A 15428-nucleotide genomic window follows, 5' to 3' on the forward strand; every position below is an offset into this window, starting at 1 on the left:
AAGGGTATTTAAAGCACAGTTTTGTTTTGTTTTTACAATGAAATGTGAATATAAAAAAAAGTTTTCTGAAAGAGGACATTCCTTTTAAATGGTTAAAGTATTAGTTTTTAATATTAAAGCCATTGTTTGGTATAAATCTAGATTTTATATTCTGGCTTCTGGGAGTCTCAGATGCAGCAAATATGATAAGAGTTGTTCATATTTAACATATACAAATTTGAAGCGAATCTGAGCTAAAACCTGATCATATAACATATGTCCACCAACTGTTTTATAAGGAAATGCTGGAATAGATTTTACTTTATGTTGGCATGAAAGAAAGGGTCAGATGGGGTAACAAAAGCCATTGGTTTCAAAAGTGTTCACAGCCTTTTATCTAATAGATGTTTGCAATAAAGTAAGTGAAAAGAAACCTGTGTTGTAAGCTCTTTATAGAAAGCTATTAAAGCAGATGTGAAATGGTTGCAATCAGCTTTCCATTCCTACAGTGAAAGAAATCCAATGTTAGTTTTGAAGTATAAATTAAACATTTTATCTACTAACACCAAAAACTCTAATTTTATCTTGTCTCATATGTTCAGATTACCCTTACCTTTAATTATCTCAAACTGTACATTTAATTAAAAACCATTTTGTTATATTTTCTTTTTATGTTTTTTTTTATTTAGTTTCCAGAGTCGACACATATAATATTCAAGCTTTAATCAGGTTTTAAAATTATGTGCATCCTTTTGCATGAATCATGCAGTACTTGTATTGCAGTTTTTTTCTACAACAAAAACATATGAAAAATAGTATTTATTTATTTTATATAGCTTAAATAGCGCGATCATATTCTGCGGTACTTTACATACATTATTATCACTGACCCCATTTGTGCGCACAATCTAAATTCAATACCATCAAGTCTTTGGAATGTGGGAGGAAACTAGAAGGAACCCACACAAACATGGGCAGAACATACAAACTCATTGCAGATGTTATCCTTGGTGGGATTTGAATCCAGGACCACCAAAAACCCACTAAACAATCATTATGGGAACTTATAATTTACAAATATGCAAACGGTGCAGCTGGAAAGGGGCCTAAGAGTAGGGGGGGGGGGGGGGGCAACTGCAGCTCCAAAGCAGCAAGCGGCTTTTGTCACAGATGCAGTCATGACCAAAAGAGTTGGCACCCTTGAAATTGTTCCAGAAAATAAAGTATTTCTCTCAGAAAATTATTACATTTTGTTATACACGTTTATTTCCTTTGTGTGTATTGGAATAACACAAAAATACAAAGGAAAGGCAAATTGGACATAATTTCACACAAAACCCCAAACAATATGCCGCTTAAAATCATTGACACCCTCAACTTAATATTTAGTTGCACATTCTTTGGAATAAATAGTCGCAATCAATGCTTCCTATAACCATCAATAAGCTTCTTACACGTCTCAACTGGAATTTTGGACCACTTTTATCTTGTAAACTGCTCCAGGTCTTTCAAATTTGAAGTGTACCTTCTCCCAACAGCAATTTTCATATCTCTTCACAGGTGTTCAGTGAGTTTAGATACAAACACATTGCTGGCCACTTCAGAACTCAAATATTTTAAGGATTTCAAGGGTGTAAACAAGTGATAAGAGAGCATGCTCGTTTAACCTACTTCACTGAGCATGCTTAGGTGCTTACCATGTAGCTTCGACGTGCTCAAATATTATGTTGCAGTCCCTGCATGATTTACAGCTGTAAGACAGCCTCAACACATGCAGGGATTGTTTGTTTGTTAGGAAATCCTTACATGTGTTGAGGCTGTAATACAGCAGTAAATCATGCTGACATAGGGACTGGAACATAATATACGAGCATGACGAAGATACTCGGTAAGCACCCGAGCATGCTCGGTGAAAGGGTTAAACGAGCATGCTCGCTCATCACTAGTGCACACACATTCGGCCATGGCTGTACATAAAGGTGTGCATAATGATGTGCTATAGGACTACAAGCTACTATCCCACCTATCAGCTAAATTAGGCTACTTGCATTTTTTCATTATGTTTATGACTGTCTTTTAACATGTGTTTATGCTCAATTTCTCTCTCTTTCTCTCTCTCCCTGGCTCAGATAATTCACTTCCGGGGATCCGAGCACTCGAGTACCACACGATAGTCAGCACTGCTCAATACTCAATTAAGCACCTCAATGCTCTACAGAGTATCAAGCAGTGTTGAGCATGCTTACCTATGCTCACCCATCACAACTTTTTATCCCCTTTTTATCCCTGTTTTAAAGCATCACTTTTTATTTCTTTTTGATATGTCATGTTTTAAATAAAGCTTCTTTCTTTTTACACTTCTTGGTATTTGGCTCAGAGAAAAATTTATTTATAATCATTAGTAAAGAGACAGCGTGCTCACCCCAGCTGGGATCGGGTTGCTCAGTTATACTCGTTACTCAATTGAATATCACGGGTGCTCGAGCGCCATGCTCGAGTCCCCGCCCACCATGTTTTGCGGCTGTTAGGCAGCCAATAAACATGCAGGGATTGCCTGACACACATGGCAATGCCGTAGCCATGTTGACTACTGGCATTACTGCGATTGGCTGCCTGCATCACGTCATCGCATCTTATATAAGACCCGGTGATCCGATGCTCGTCACACTCTCCTCTCGTAGCCATTCAGGGAGAGTTGATCTAGGAGAGAGAGAGCTTATATTAGAGCAGGCACATAGGCAGTGTTTCAGCTGTAATGAGAAAAGGAAAAGCAGCACTAACCAAATCCTTAATGATAAAAATGTCCTTTAGTGCATCAAGTGGGACATCCAAGTGGTGTGCAGATGGGCAAGGGAAACATGCAGTATGGACCTGTAGAAGCGCCGTAAGGCCACAAAACATCTGTTGTCCACCTCATTTCCCCCCAAATGTTTCTCTTGCCCACCTGCACACTGCTTGGATGTCCTGCTTGATGCAATAAAAGACATATTTTTCATTAAGGATTCGGTAAGTGCTGCTTCTCCTTTTCTCATTCCACATGAAATTCAATGTTCTCAGCTTTTCCACCTGGAGGATTGTTTCTAATAAGAAAATTGCTTTCTCTGCATATAAAATTAGTAGAGCGGTGACAGTTATACTTCTCTTTTTTATCTCCACACATATAGGCAGTGTTTAATTGATGTTGCAGTACTTGCATACCGCTGCTGCACCATTAAAACAAAAGTCGTTTTCAGGGCTAAATACTGTCTTTTTCTAGTCAAATTGCTGTGACTTGCATTCATTGTAGGGATAGCTGGTGGTGGAGGGGTAGTTTTAGATTAGAGGCATATAGGCGGGTTTATTGCATTACAGTCCTTCTATAGGTATACTGCTTCTGCAACCTAAAAAAAAGTCCTTTTCAGTGCTACATATTTTCTTTTCTCTACTAATATCGGAAAGTTTGCAGACATAAATTATAGACCTAATTTAAAATGCGCAAGGTGTGCGACAAGGGAAGGGGAAGTGGACGTACTTCTGATGGTGCACGCAGAGGCTGAGGCTGTGGGACAGGTGAAACTGTGCCTACTGCGGGAGCACAACAAACATGGTCATCCATGAGACGTAGCTTCCTTTTCCAAATTGCCAGGGACTGCAAGAAGCCACTCTTAAAGCCAGAACAGTGTAAATATGAGGTTGGTTGGATGGCAGATAATGCTTCCAGTATGTTTCCTAGCACCACCCTGTCTTCCACATGGTCCAGACTCACTAGCCAAGAGTCTGAACCACATAATCCTCATCCCACCATGGCGAGTCCCAAGAGACAAGTGATCCTACTCTTGGACACTCCAAGGAACTCTTTACATTTCCATTGATTCTAGACTCTCACCCAGCACGTTTCCAGAGGGACATGAGAAGATTATGTGTAGTGATGCCCAAATATCTGAGCAGCCATGGTCAGAAGAAGACAATGATGGGGAAGGGCAATTATCTCAAGAGGTAGATGATGAAACACAGAGTATGAGACCCTCATACTGTCTCATAGATGTCCCATACAGGGTTTGTTGTATTCCCTCTTCCTTCTAATTTTTAGCAGTTCTTGTATTCTCCACATAGGCTTGGTGAGTTTCAGAGTCCCTCCTTCATAAATTACACTGGATGTTTCTGACCATGTCACACTCACCACTCTCCAGATAAGGTAGTAAAATGATAAAATTACATTTACCTGTGACTACCGGAGGGTGTATATTTTCCCCCCGCTACTATATCATCTACTGTAGTCATAGGCTACAGGGAAATATGGTGAGAGATGGACCAGCTATTAAGATGTGGAGGAGGCATTTTTTATTTTATTTTTTCAATTTTGCCTTATATACAATACAATACTTATATACAAGTCTTAATATAGGAGAGAATGTTTCCTAACATTTCTTCCAGTAAAATCCATTTTATCTTCGGTTTTGTATGTTTTATAGACAGTCAGTAAAAGTGGAGTTATAATCTGGCAACATTGTTCCCAGCAGTGACCTGGAAGTCAGAAATGCGTCTAGGCGCCTTCCCCATGCTGTTCTCATTCCATTTGAGTGCTTTTTCCACCAATTTCAGTGATTTTCCTGCCTCTTCAGCCCTCCTGTTAGGGTCCTCTGGAAAAATACTTGTGTTTCCCCTTCCATTATACTCGGTACTCGAGTTGAGCCTGTCCAAGTATTCAACCTGCTCGATTCAAACACTGAAGCATTTTAGCATTAGCACAACTAATGTTCGGATTACTTGTGTTTTAAAGAATTTCTGCAGTGGAAACACTCAAAATGCATATACATTTTTACCTGTGGATTTTCTACATGTAATGCAATTCTAATTGGAAAATCCTCGAAGAAAACTCAGCATAACCACAAGAGAAATCAACATGCTGCAGACTCAAAAAATGCACCCCAGGTACTGATGTATGGAGCACTATTAGGAGCTGAGCCTGCATCATAGTCAAGATATGCTGAAAGTGATACACAGCTTGAATCTTGCTGTAACAGCAGAAACTGGTGCTTACTGCTATTTAAGGGGATGATATCAATAGACAATGAGGTCGCCTAGGATTGTATTAAACCCCTTTTCTAACTTTTTAAAGCAAACAAAATTTAAGAACTCATTCAGATTTCAGTGATTTGTCTGGTACATAAAAAATGGTTCAAAAATCATCAGAATTTCTTTATCTGATTTGTATCAGTTTTTTTTTGGAGTTTCAGTTTTTATTAGTATTTCATTATTGAGTTTTTTGGGGCGTTTTAAAATAATGAATAAATAAATTGCAAAGCGTCTACCCATGGCAATAGTAATCATGAAAAGCACATGGATTGCACACAGATAGCATCGTAGAACTCTCTGTGATAACCAAGGCTTGTATAGGTTATTTTGACCTATGACTAGGATCAAAAACAAATGTCTATATATTTCAACAGTTAAATAGTTTATAATGACTACATGTAATATTCGAGTATACAACAACACCATCCAAAATGTTTTCATTCGGATTAAGAAGGTACACATGTGGTAATTATTTTTTAAAAAATATAATTTTTTAATTTTCTAATTTTTAAAATAGATTTAAAAATGAGACAGGAACTTTCAATAAGGTAGTATACTAGAAATGTTGAGACCCATGCTAATATATGGTTAATGTAGTTCACAATTTTACATATATATAAGATAACAGCGGCCTATCAGTATGTGTACTGTGTACAAAATAGTTGTATATATAAATATTTTTAAATTAAAGTGCAAGTGTTTTGTATTATATGCATATATATTTTAAAAAATCTTTATTTCTAGTGTGTTACCTTTATTGAAAGTTCCAGACTGAAGTTACTTGCGTTTAATATTGTTCGTGTTAGTAAAGAATTAGTATGTAATTGGAATAATGGACATCTGCAGGTAATTTATCTATGTGTTTTTACTGCAATATACTCCTGTAAACTATGTTATTTGATTTCTTTCGTTGAGCGAAAATATGTAGATTTTGCGATTTAGAAACACGTGAGCAAGCTACGCATAGCTGACCGTGGGAAAAACAGGGCGTGCCTAAATGTATCCCCGCTACCTTCAAAGTTTGCCCTTGCGATTTATTGATGGTCATTGAAAATGCAACTTCAAGTGGGAACTGCAAACGTTTGAAATTAAAGGGTAAGTTATTGGGTATTATTGGGATGCGTGGTATAAGAATATTTTCACCCTTAGCTTCTCCAGTTAAAATTGTGGCCTTTACAATGTGCCTGCCTAGTTCAGTGACTCGCAATCTAGTGCCATTACATAAACTCGGGGCGTCCAAGTTGCGCATTAACAAAACGGGTATACCGACCTTTAATTCGAGCTTATGAGATGGGACCCCGGATAGCTCCAAAGAGTTAAGAAACTCCACGGGGTAGCTCGTACAGTCTTCAGATGACAGGTTGTTGCATCGCTGGTTACTTGGTCCAAGATAATTTTATTGATTTTCACAACTGTTTCATTTCTTGGTGCTAGTATAGTTCTTTCACATAGCCAATTTTCATCGTGGATGTTTTGTTGCAAATTTGGAAAAACTTGAGCAATAAGTGCGTCTTCCGAATCCACAACATGACAAAATTGGTTAGTGAATAGAACCATACCTTCTTCGTCAGTTTCGATTCGACCTTCACCGATCTCGAGCAGTTTCTCAGTGTATGCGGCCGACTCTAGATCACTGAATAACTGGACACGCATGTTGGTGGTGAGGTGCAGCTTTTCAACTTTGGTCCATAAATATGAGGATTTCAGACATGCGTTAATTTCGTCTGCTGCAGTGCCTCGCTCGATGACAGGCAAAGTTTGCCTAAAGTCCCCAGCCAATAAAACAACCACACCACCCATTATTGTTTGTTTACTGTGTAAGTCTTGTAGACAACGATCAAGAGCTTCGATGGCGCATATGTGTGACATTGTGCACTCGTCCCACACGATTAGTTTGCACTGTTGCGACAGGAGGCCACGGGCGCTGCTCTTGCTGATATTACACGATGGGGTTTCTTCGTTCACCAGATTAAGAGGTAATTTAAAGACTGAATGTGCCGTCCGTCCACCGCTTAGCAATGTTGCAGCAATTCCAGAGGAAGCCACAGCTAATGCAAAGTTATGACCGCCACTAATTTTTGCTAAAAGTAAATTAAGCAAGAAAGTTTTTCCTGTACCACCCGGGGCATCAAGGAAAAAAGTCCACCTTCACCATTCTCAACGCGTCCTACTATTTTGTGATAAATCTCTCTTTGATCAGGTAGCAAACGTGGCTCAGTTTCGCAAACGTGAGCGTCTAACTGGTTGGTATCATAGCTTAGCTCTTTTATCAACTCGTTCGACAGCTCTCCTCTACGCCGCGGTGAGGGTAGACCAAAATCGGACAATTTCTTAACAGAAATTATTAATATTTTGTCCTCGATAAGCCCCAATGCCTCATTGAAACAGAGATCATCGTTAACGTGATCCATTCTTTCAAATCTGTGCATGATATCCTCTGATAACGCAGTTTTATACTTGTGCCAGAGTTGTAGAGGATTGGATAAACTGCAAGTGCATATCAATATGGCAAACAGCTCTCTTATTTGCGCCGGGGAGCGACATAGCACGACCTCTTCTAAGGTGGTATCCCAGTGGTTATCATCTTCCAACAACCCCATTTTCTCACACACCTGCCGAAAAGTTGCAAGTTCTTGACCTTCAAATGTTTTTAAATCCGAGAAGTTGGTTGGACCCCTTATGACATTCAGCAGCATACGCAAGCAATAACATTCAAAATTGCTAACGTGCACCGTGTAAATGCGACCTAGACCGTCTCCTGCCTTCACACCTGGCCAGCCATCGACAGGTGTTCCTTGTAAACGACGTTTCCATTGCTTCCGTGCCACATTCCAAGTATAGTAGCGAGGCACGTCAATGTAAAGTAATGTTTTTGCAAACGTATCACTTTGGAACAACAGGAAAAATGCAGTTAGTGTAGTTTTAGGTGGTGATTCTAATCTCTCTCTAAAATTATTTTCCGTAAAGTAAACCCTCTCGCCATTGGGTAAATGAATCGCGAGATGAGTGACGGTTGGGTGTCTCTCGTGCAGAGGCAGACCTAAGATCCGCCACGCTGCTTCGTTACTATTAACATATCGGCCGGTTCTAAAGGTCTGCACCTCATCTCTTGGGTCAATGTTAACATTCTCTTGCTGGCGGATGTTAAAAATAGCCTGGTCGCTACCCTTATTAATATATTTACAAACATATTTTATTGCCTGTACCGTATTACAGAACTCTACATTTAAATAAGAATTAAATGTTTTTGATAAGAGTGGAGAATATGGGACCACCCAGCTATTGTCCACCAATATTTCCTGTGTTCCTCTACGGGTTTTTATAATCGTCGTGCGTCCACTATTCTCTGGTGCTCTGCGCCTGTACAAAGGATAACCTTTGTCATTGGTTTGAGTATCTTTTAAAAGCTTCCTCGGATATTTTTTAGTACATTTTCCTTCCTTCATGCATGGCGATGAAGAATTGAATGTACCACATGGCCCGTGAATCATATTCTTTGTCACTGTATCATAGAGCTTTTGATCCGTTTCTGGGTTTGGTATCTCAGCACATATGATTTAGTCAATTTGGTTCGGATGCAATTTTTCCTTTAACCACAGCAGTAAGTGCACATGAGGCAAACCTCGCTTTTGCCACTCGATCGAGTACATGAAGCATTGCATATCACCAAATATGTTACCTTTTGTAAGTAGAGCTACCAACTTCTGTACTTTTATTCTCAATACTCGAGCTGTTAAGTAGAGATGAGCGTTGTTCTACTCGAACTGTTCGCCAATCTCAAATTCGAGCTGTTTTGGGCGGTGTTCGAGCCGTTCGGCGAACACGAACAATTTGAGAAAAATTCGGCTGTTCGAGGTTATGTTCGATAACTGTTCGTGCACCAAAATCATAACTGGATTTTTTCTCAGTAATGATGAAAATTAATGTTAATACGCAGTTTGAGTGTACAGCTGGGTGGGGGGAGGGGCAGGGGATGGATCTCTGCAGGAACAATGAAGATCTCCATTTTTTTTTCTCTTTCCCGCATTTACAGTGGGGAGGTGCAATCTGTCAGCCTATCAGCAGCGCACACACGGAGCGAAGTGCTTTTTTTCACACAAGCAAGGGCATGTGTCATTGGCAGTGTATGTCACATGTCCTTGCCCTATAAGACCAAGCCATTTTCCCCGTCGCCACCATTTTCTCACTGCTGCAGCTGCGTGTTAGACGGCACCGCTGTTGCTGTGTGCGCTATACCTTGTTAATTTCAAGCCAATTTTCGCACAAATATACAGATAGCTTGGGAGTAGGGAATAGTTGTGATTGCAGTCCTTTTAAGGACTAGGTTACAGCATTTCCTACGACTTTTATCAGGGAGGTCTGTGCTCTTAAATAGATCGGTTGTGGGAGTAAAGACTAATTGTAATTGCAGTCCTTTTCAGGACTAGGTTACATGAGTTCCTATCAGTTTTTGCCAGGCAGGTCTGTGCCAGTGCTGTGCAAGTTTTTTTCACAGCATTTGGCTGAATCTAGCAAAGCTAATCCTTTTTGGCCTATTGCAGAGTGTGTTAGTCAGTAGAGTAGAGTATCTGTGTTGCAAGATATACCACCTGTGTATAGAATACCAATATTTTTACTGCACCTAGTGAAGTAAAATCTTTTGGGCACAGCATCATTCTATTAGTCCATCTATACTGACCTCCATCAGGTTGCAAATTAAAACTAATTTTTATCTGCATCTACAGTACCTCTGAAAAAATATTTGGGCTTCTAGCAGTGTGTGGGACTTGTTCTATTAGTCAATCTATACTGACCTCCATCAGGTTGCAAACTGAATATATTTTTTTCTGCATCTACCTCTGAAAAAATATTGGGCTTCTAGCTGTGTGTGGGTCTTGTTCTATTAATCCATCTATACTGAGCTCCATCAGGTTGCAAACTGAATATATTTTTTTCTGCATCTCCCTCTGAAAAAATATTTGGCCTTCTAGTAGTGTGTCGGACTTTCTCTATTAGTCCATCTATACTGGCCTCCATTAGGTTGCAAACTGAATATAATTTTTTTCTGCATCTAGCTCTGAAAAAATATTTGGACTTCTAGTAGTGTGTCGGACTTTCTCTATTAGTCCATCTATACTGACCTCCATCAGGTTGCAAATTAAAACTAATTTTTATCTGCATCTACAGTACCTCTGAAAAAATATTTGGGCTTCTAGCAGTGTGTGGGACTTGTTCTATTAATCCATCTATACTGACCTCCATCAGATTGCAAACTGAATATATTTTTTTCTGCATCAACCTCTGAAAAAATATTGGGCTTCTAGCTGTGTGTGGGTCTTGTTCTATTAATCCATTTATACTGACCTCCATCAGGTTGCAAACTGAATATAATTTTTTTCTGCATCTAGCTCTGAAAAAATATTTGGCCTTCTAGTAGTGTGTCGGACTTTCTCTATTAGTCCATCTATACTGACCTCCATCAGGTTGCAAATTAAAACTAATTTTTATCTGCATCTACAGTACCTCTGAAAAAATATTTGGGCTTCTAGCTGTGTGTGGGACTTGTTGTATTAGTCCATCTATACTGACCTCCATCAGGTTGCAAACTGAATATATTTTTTTCTGCATCTACCTCTGAAAAAATATTTGGCCTTCTAGTAGTGTGTCAGACTTTCTCTATTAGTCCATCTATACTGACCTCCATCAGGTTGCAAATTAAAACTAATTTTTATCTGCATCTACAGTACCTCTGAAAAAATATTTGGGCTTCTAGCAGTGTGTGGGACTTGTTCTATTAGTCCATCTATACTGACCTCCATCAGGTTGCAAACTGAATATATTTTTTTCTGCATCTACCTCTGAAAAAATATTGGGCTTCTAGCTGTGTCTGGGTCTTATTCTATTAATCCATCTATACTGACCTCCATCAGGTTGCAAACTGAATATATTTTTTTCTGCATCTACCTCTGAAAAAATATTTGGCCTTCTAGTAGTGTGTCGGACTTTCTCTATTAGTCCATCTATACTGACCTCCATCAGGTTGCAAATTAAAACTAATTTTTATCTGCATCTACAGTACCTCTGAAAAAATATTTGGGCTTCTAGCAGTGTGTGGGACTTGTTCTATTAATCCATCTATACTGACCTCCATCAGATTGCAAACTGAATATATTTTTTTCTGCATCAACCTCTGAAAAAATATTGGGCTTCTAGCTGTGTGTGGGTCTTGTTCTATTAATCCATTTATACTGACCTCCATCAGGTTGCAAACTGAATATAATTTTTTTCTGCATCTAGCTCTGAAAAAATATTTGGCCTTCTAGTAGTGTGTCGGACTTTCTCTATTAGTCCATCTATACTGACCTCCATCAGGTTGCAAATTAAAACTAATTTTTATCTGCATCTACAGTACCTCTGAAAAAATATTTGGGCTTCTAGCTGTGTGTGGGACTTGTTGTATTAGTCCATCTATACTGACCTCCATCAGGTTGCAAACTGAATATATTTTTTTCTGCATCTACCTCTGAAAAAATATTTGGCCTTCTAGTAGTGTGTCGGACTTTCTCTATTAGTCCATCTATACTGACCTCCATCAGGTTGCAAATTAAAACTAATTTTTATCTGCATCTACAGTACCTCTGAAAAAATATTTGGGCTTCTAGCAGTGTGTGGCACTTGTTCTATTAGTCCATCTATACTGACCTCCATCAGGTTGCAAACTGAATATATTTTTTTCTGCATCTACCTCTGAAAAAATATTGGGCTTCTAGCTGTGTCTGGGTCTTATTCTATTAATCCATCTATACTGACCTCCATCAGGTTGCAAACTGAATATATTTTTTTCTGCATCTACCTCTGAAAAAATATTTGGCCTTCTAGTAGTGTGTCGGACTTTCTCTATTAGTCCATCTATACTGACCTCCATCAGGTTGCAAATTAAAAATAATTTTTATCTGCATCTACAGTACCTCTGAAAAAATATTTGGGCTTCTAGCTGTGTGCGGGACTTGTTGTATTAGTCCATCTATACTGTCCTCCATCAGGTTGCAAACTGAATATATTTTTTTCTGCATCTACCTCTGAAAAAATATTTGGCCTTCTAGTAGTGTGTCGGACTTTCTCTATTAGTCCATCTATACTGACCTCCATCAGGTTGCAAATTAAAACTAATTTTTATCTGCATCTACAGTACCTCTGAAAAAATATTTGGGCTTCTAGCAGTGTGTGGGACTTGTTCTATTAGTCCTTCTATACTGACCTCCATCAGGTTGCAAACTGAATATAGTTTTTTCTGCATCTACCTCTGAAAAAATATTGGGCTTCTAGCTGTGTGTGGGTCTTGTTCTATTAATCCATCTATACTGACCTCCATCAGGTTGCAAACTGAATATATTTTTTTCTGCATCTACCTCTGAAAAAATATTTGGCCTTCTAGTAGTGTGTCGGACTTTCTCTATTAGTCCATCTATACTGACCTCCATCAGGTTGCAAACTGAATATAATTTTTTTCTGCATCTAGCTCTGAAAAAATATTTGGCCTTCTAGTAGTGTGTCGGACTTTCTCTATTAGTCCATCTATACTGACCTCCATCAGGTTGCAAATTAAAACTAATTTTTATCTGCATCTACAGTACCTCTGAAAAAATATTTGGGCTTCTAGCAGTGTGTGGGACTTGTTGTATTAGTCCATCTATACTGACCTCCATCAGGTTGCAAACTGAATATAATTTTTTTCTGCATCTAGCTCTGAAAAAATATTTGGCCTTCAAGTAGTTTGTCGGACTTTCTCTATTAGTCCATCTATACTGACCTCCATCAGGTTGCAAATTAAAACTAATTTTTATCTGCATCTACAGTACCTCTGAAAAAATATTTGGGCTTCTAGCAGTGTGTGGGACTTGTTCTATTAGTCCATCTATACTGACCTCCATCAGGTTGCAAACTGAATATAGTTTTTTCTGCATCTACCTCTGAAAAAATATTGGGCTTCTAGCTGTGTGTGGGTCTTGTTCTATTAATCCATCTATACTGACCTCCATCAGGTTGCAAACTGAATACATTTTTTTCTGCATCTACCTCTGAAAAAATATTTGGCCTTCTAGTAGTGTGTCGGACTTTCTCTATTAGTCCATCTATACTGACCTCCATCAGGTTGCAAACTGAATATAATTTTTTTCTGCTTCTAGCTCTGAAAAAATATTTGGCCTTCTAGTATTGTGTCGGACTTTCTCTATTAGTCCATCTATACTGACCTCCATCAGGTTGCAAATTAAAACTAATTTTTATCTGCATCTACAGTACCTCTGAAAAAATATTGGGGCTTCTAGCAGTGTGTGGGACTTGTTCTATTAGTCCATCTATACTGACCTCCATCAGGTTGCAAACTGAATATAGTTTTTTCTGCATCTACCTCTGAAAAAATATTGGGCTTCTAGCTGTGTGTGGGTCTTGTTCTATTAATCCATCTATACTGACCTCCATCAGGTTGCAAACTGAATATAATTTTTTTCTGCATCTAGCACTGAAAAAATATTTGGCCTTCTAGTAGTGTGTCGGGCTTTCTCTATTAGTCCATCTATACTGACCTCCATCAGGTTGCAAATTAAAACTAATTTTTATCTGCATCTACAGTACCTCTGAAAAAATATTTGGGCTTCTAGCTGTGTGCGGGACTTGTTGTATTAGTCCATCTATACTGACCTCCATCAGGTTGCAAACTGAATATATTTTTTTCTGCATCTACCTCTGAAAAAATATTTGGCCTTCTAGTAGTGTGTCGGACTTTCTCTATTAGTCCATCTATACTGACCTCCATCAGGTTGCAAATTCAAAATAATTTTTTTCTGCATCTAACCCAGCCAATAGTTTTGGCCTAATACCACAGTTTGGCCACTCAGCTCTGCTCGGTTACCATCCATTGTTTTTTTGTGCAAACAACTCCAGAGTTGTGAATTAGTTAACCACCAAAATGAGTGGAAAAAGGCCTGCTGCTGGTGGAAAGGGGAATAGGCGTGTTGGGAAGGGGAAAAAAGGTTGTGTCCGTGGGGTAGGTGTTAAAGCAACAGTAACATCTGCAGAAGAAAGACCATCTTCCAGCCAAACTAAAATGTCTACTTCTTTTAGCGGACAATGTGATTAGATCCCTTTCTTACGGCCACGCCAATCGCTACAAATTCCAGATGAGGCACAAAAACAGCAGGTGCTTCAACGGATATCAAGTGCTCCCTTAAGTGGGCTCTCCTCCACATCAACTTCAACATCACAAATACTCCAGTCCTCAAAGGTGTCACCCAAATCGCACTTGCTTCCTCACAGCTCCCAAATCTCCAGCTGCCCGTCTGAGTATGAGGTAGAACAGATGGTTGAGTCTGCAGAGCTGTTTACTCATACTATAGCCTGGGAATCAGAGGTCGACTCCAGCGCTTCTGTGAATCCAGACGAGGAAATGATCTGCACTGATGCCCAGAATCTTTATGAGTCGGATCCAGGACCAGACGCAGAAGGTTCTGACCATAATGTAGACCCTCATTCCCAAACTGTAACTCCTGTTGGTGGAGACAATGAGGAAGACGATGATAAGACTCAAATACCTGATTGGAGCGACAACTTTAGTTTTTTGTCAGGGCAGGAACAGGTTGGCTCTGAGGACGACGGGTGTGATAACGCACAGGGTGATGATGATGAGGTCGGAGATCCCACTTACTGTCAACCCACAGTCAGCCAAGAGATGAGGTCAGCAGAGGAGGTGGAGGAAGATGCTAGTGACGACGAGGTCAGGTTGCGCCTTCCTGGACAGAGATGTAGTACTGGAAGCACGTCAACAACTGCATCCTCAAACACAACTCTGCCTCTCACCACAAGTCGTGGTGGCTCTTCAGGTCGCATGGGTGCTAAGCCTTGCATAGCCTGGGCATTTTTTCAGATCGATAAAGATGACCCAACTCGTGTTATCTGTAACATTTGTCAGCAAAAGCTAAGTAGAGGCCAAAAAATACATAGTTTGAGTACTTCATGCATGAACCGGCACATGGACATGAAGCATAAGTTGCAGTGGGAAGCTCAGTGTGCTACAATGCGGCCTAGCCGGCCGGGCCAACCACCGTCTGCCATATCTTGTGCATCCGCGGCCTCTTCATCCTCTGTGACTGGGGGGACAGCAGTCACACCTGTTTTGGGGCGCAGACCTGCCACCTCTTTACCCGCAACAGCCAGCGTGATTGGCAGGTCATCATTTTCTTTGGAGGTGGTAACACCAGCTGGTGTTGAGCGCTGTCCGACATCGATAGCACCACCTTTGGATCAAGGCAACCTAACATGTCCGCCTGCATCTTCCTCACAGACCGGCAGTTTGCCGGGGACACCCTTATCAACCCCGTCTAAGCACAATAGCCAGCCCTCGGTCCCTCAGATGTGGA

Source organism: Phyllobates terribilis, unplaced genomic scaffold (genome assembly GCF_046119375.1).
Source record: "Phyllobates terribilis strain yellow unplaced genomic scaffold, ASM4611937v1 Scaffold_8__6_contigs__length_399053987, whole genome shotgun sequence".
In the NCBI taxonomy this organism is placed as follows: Eukaryota; Metazoa; Chordata; class Amphibia; order Anura; family Dendrobatidae; genus Phyllobates; species Phyllobates terribilis.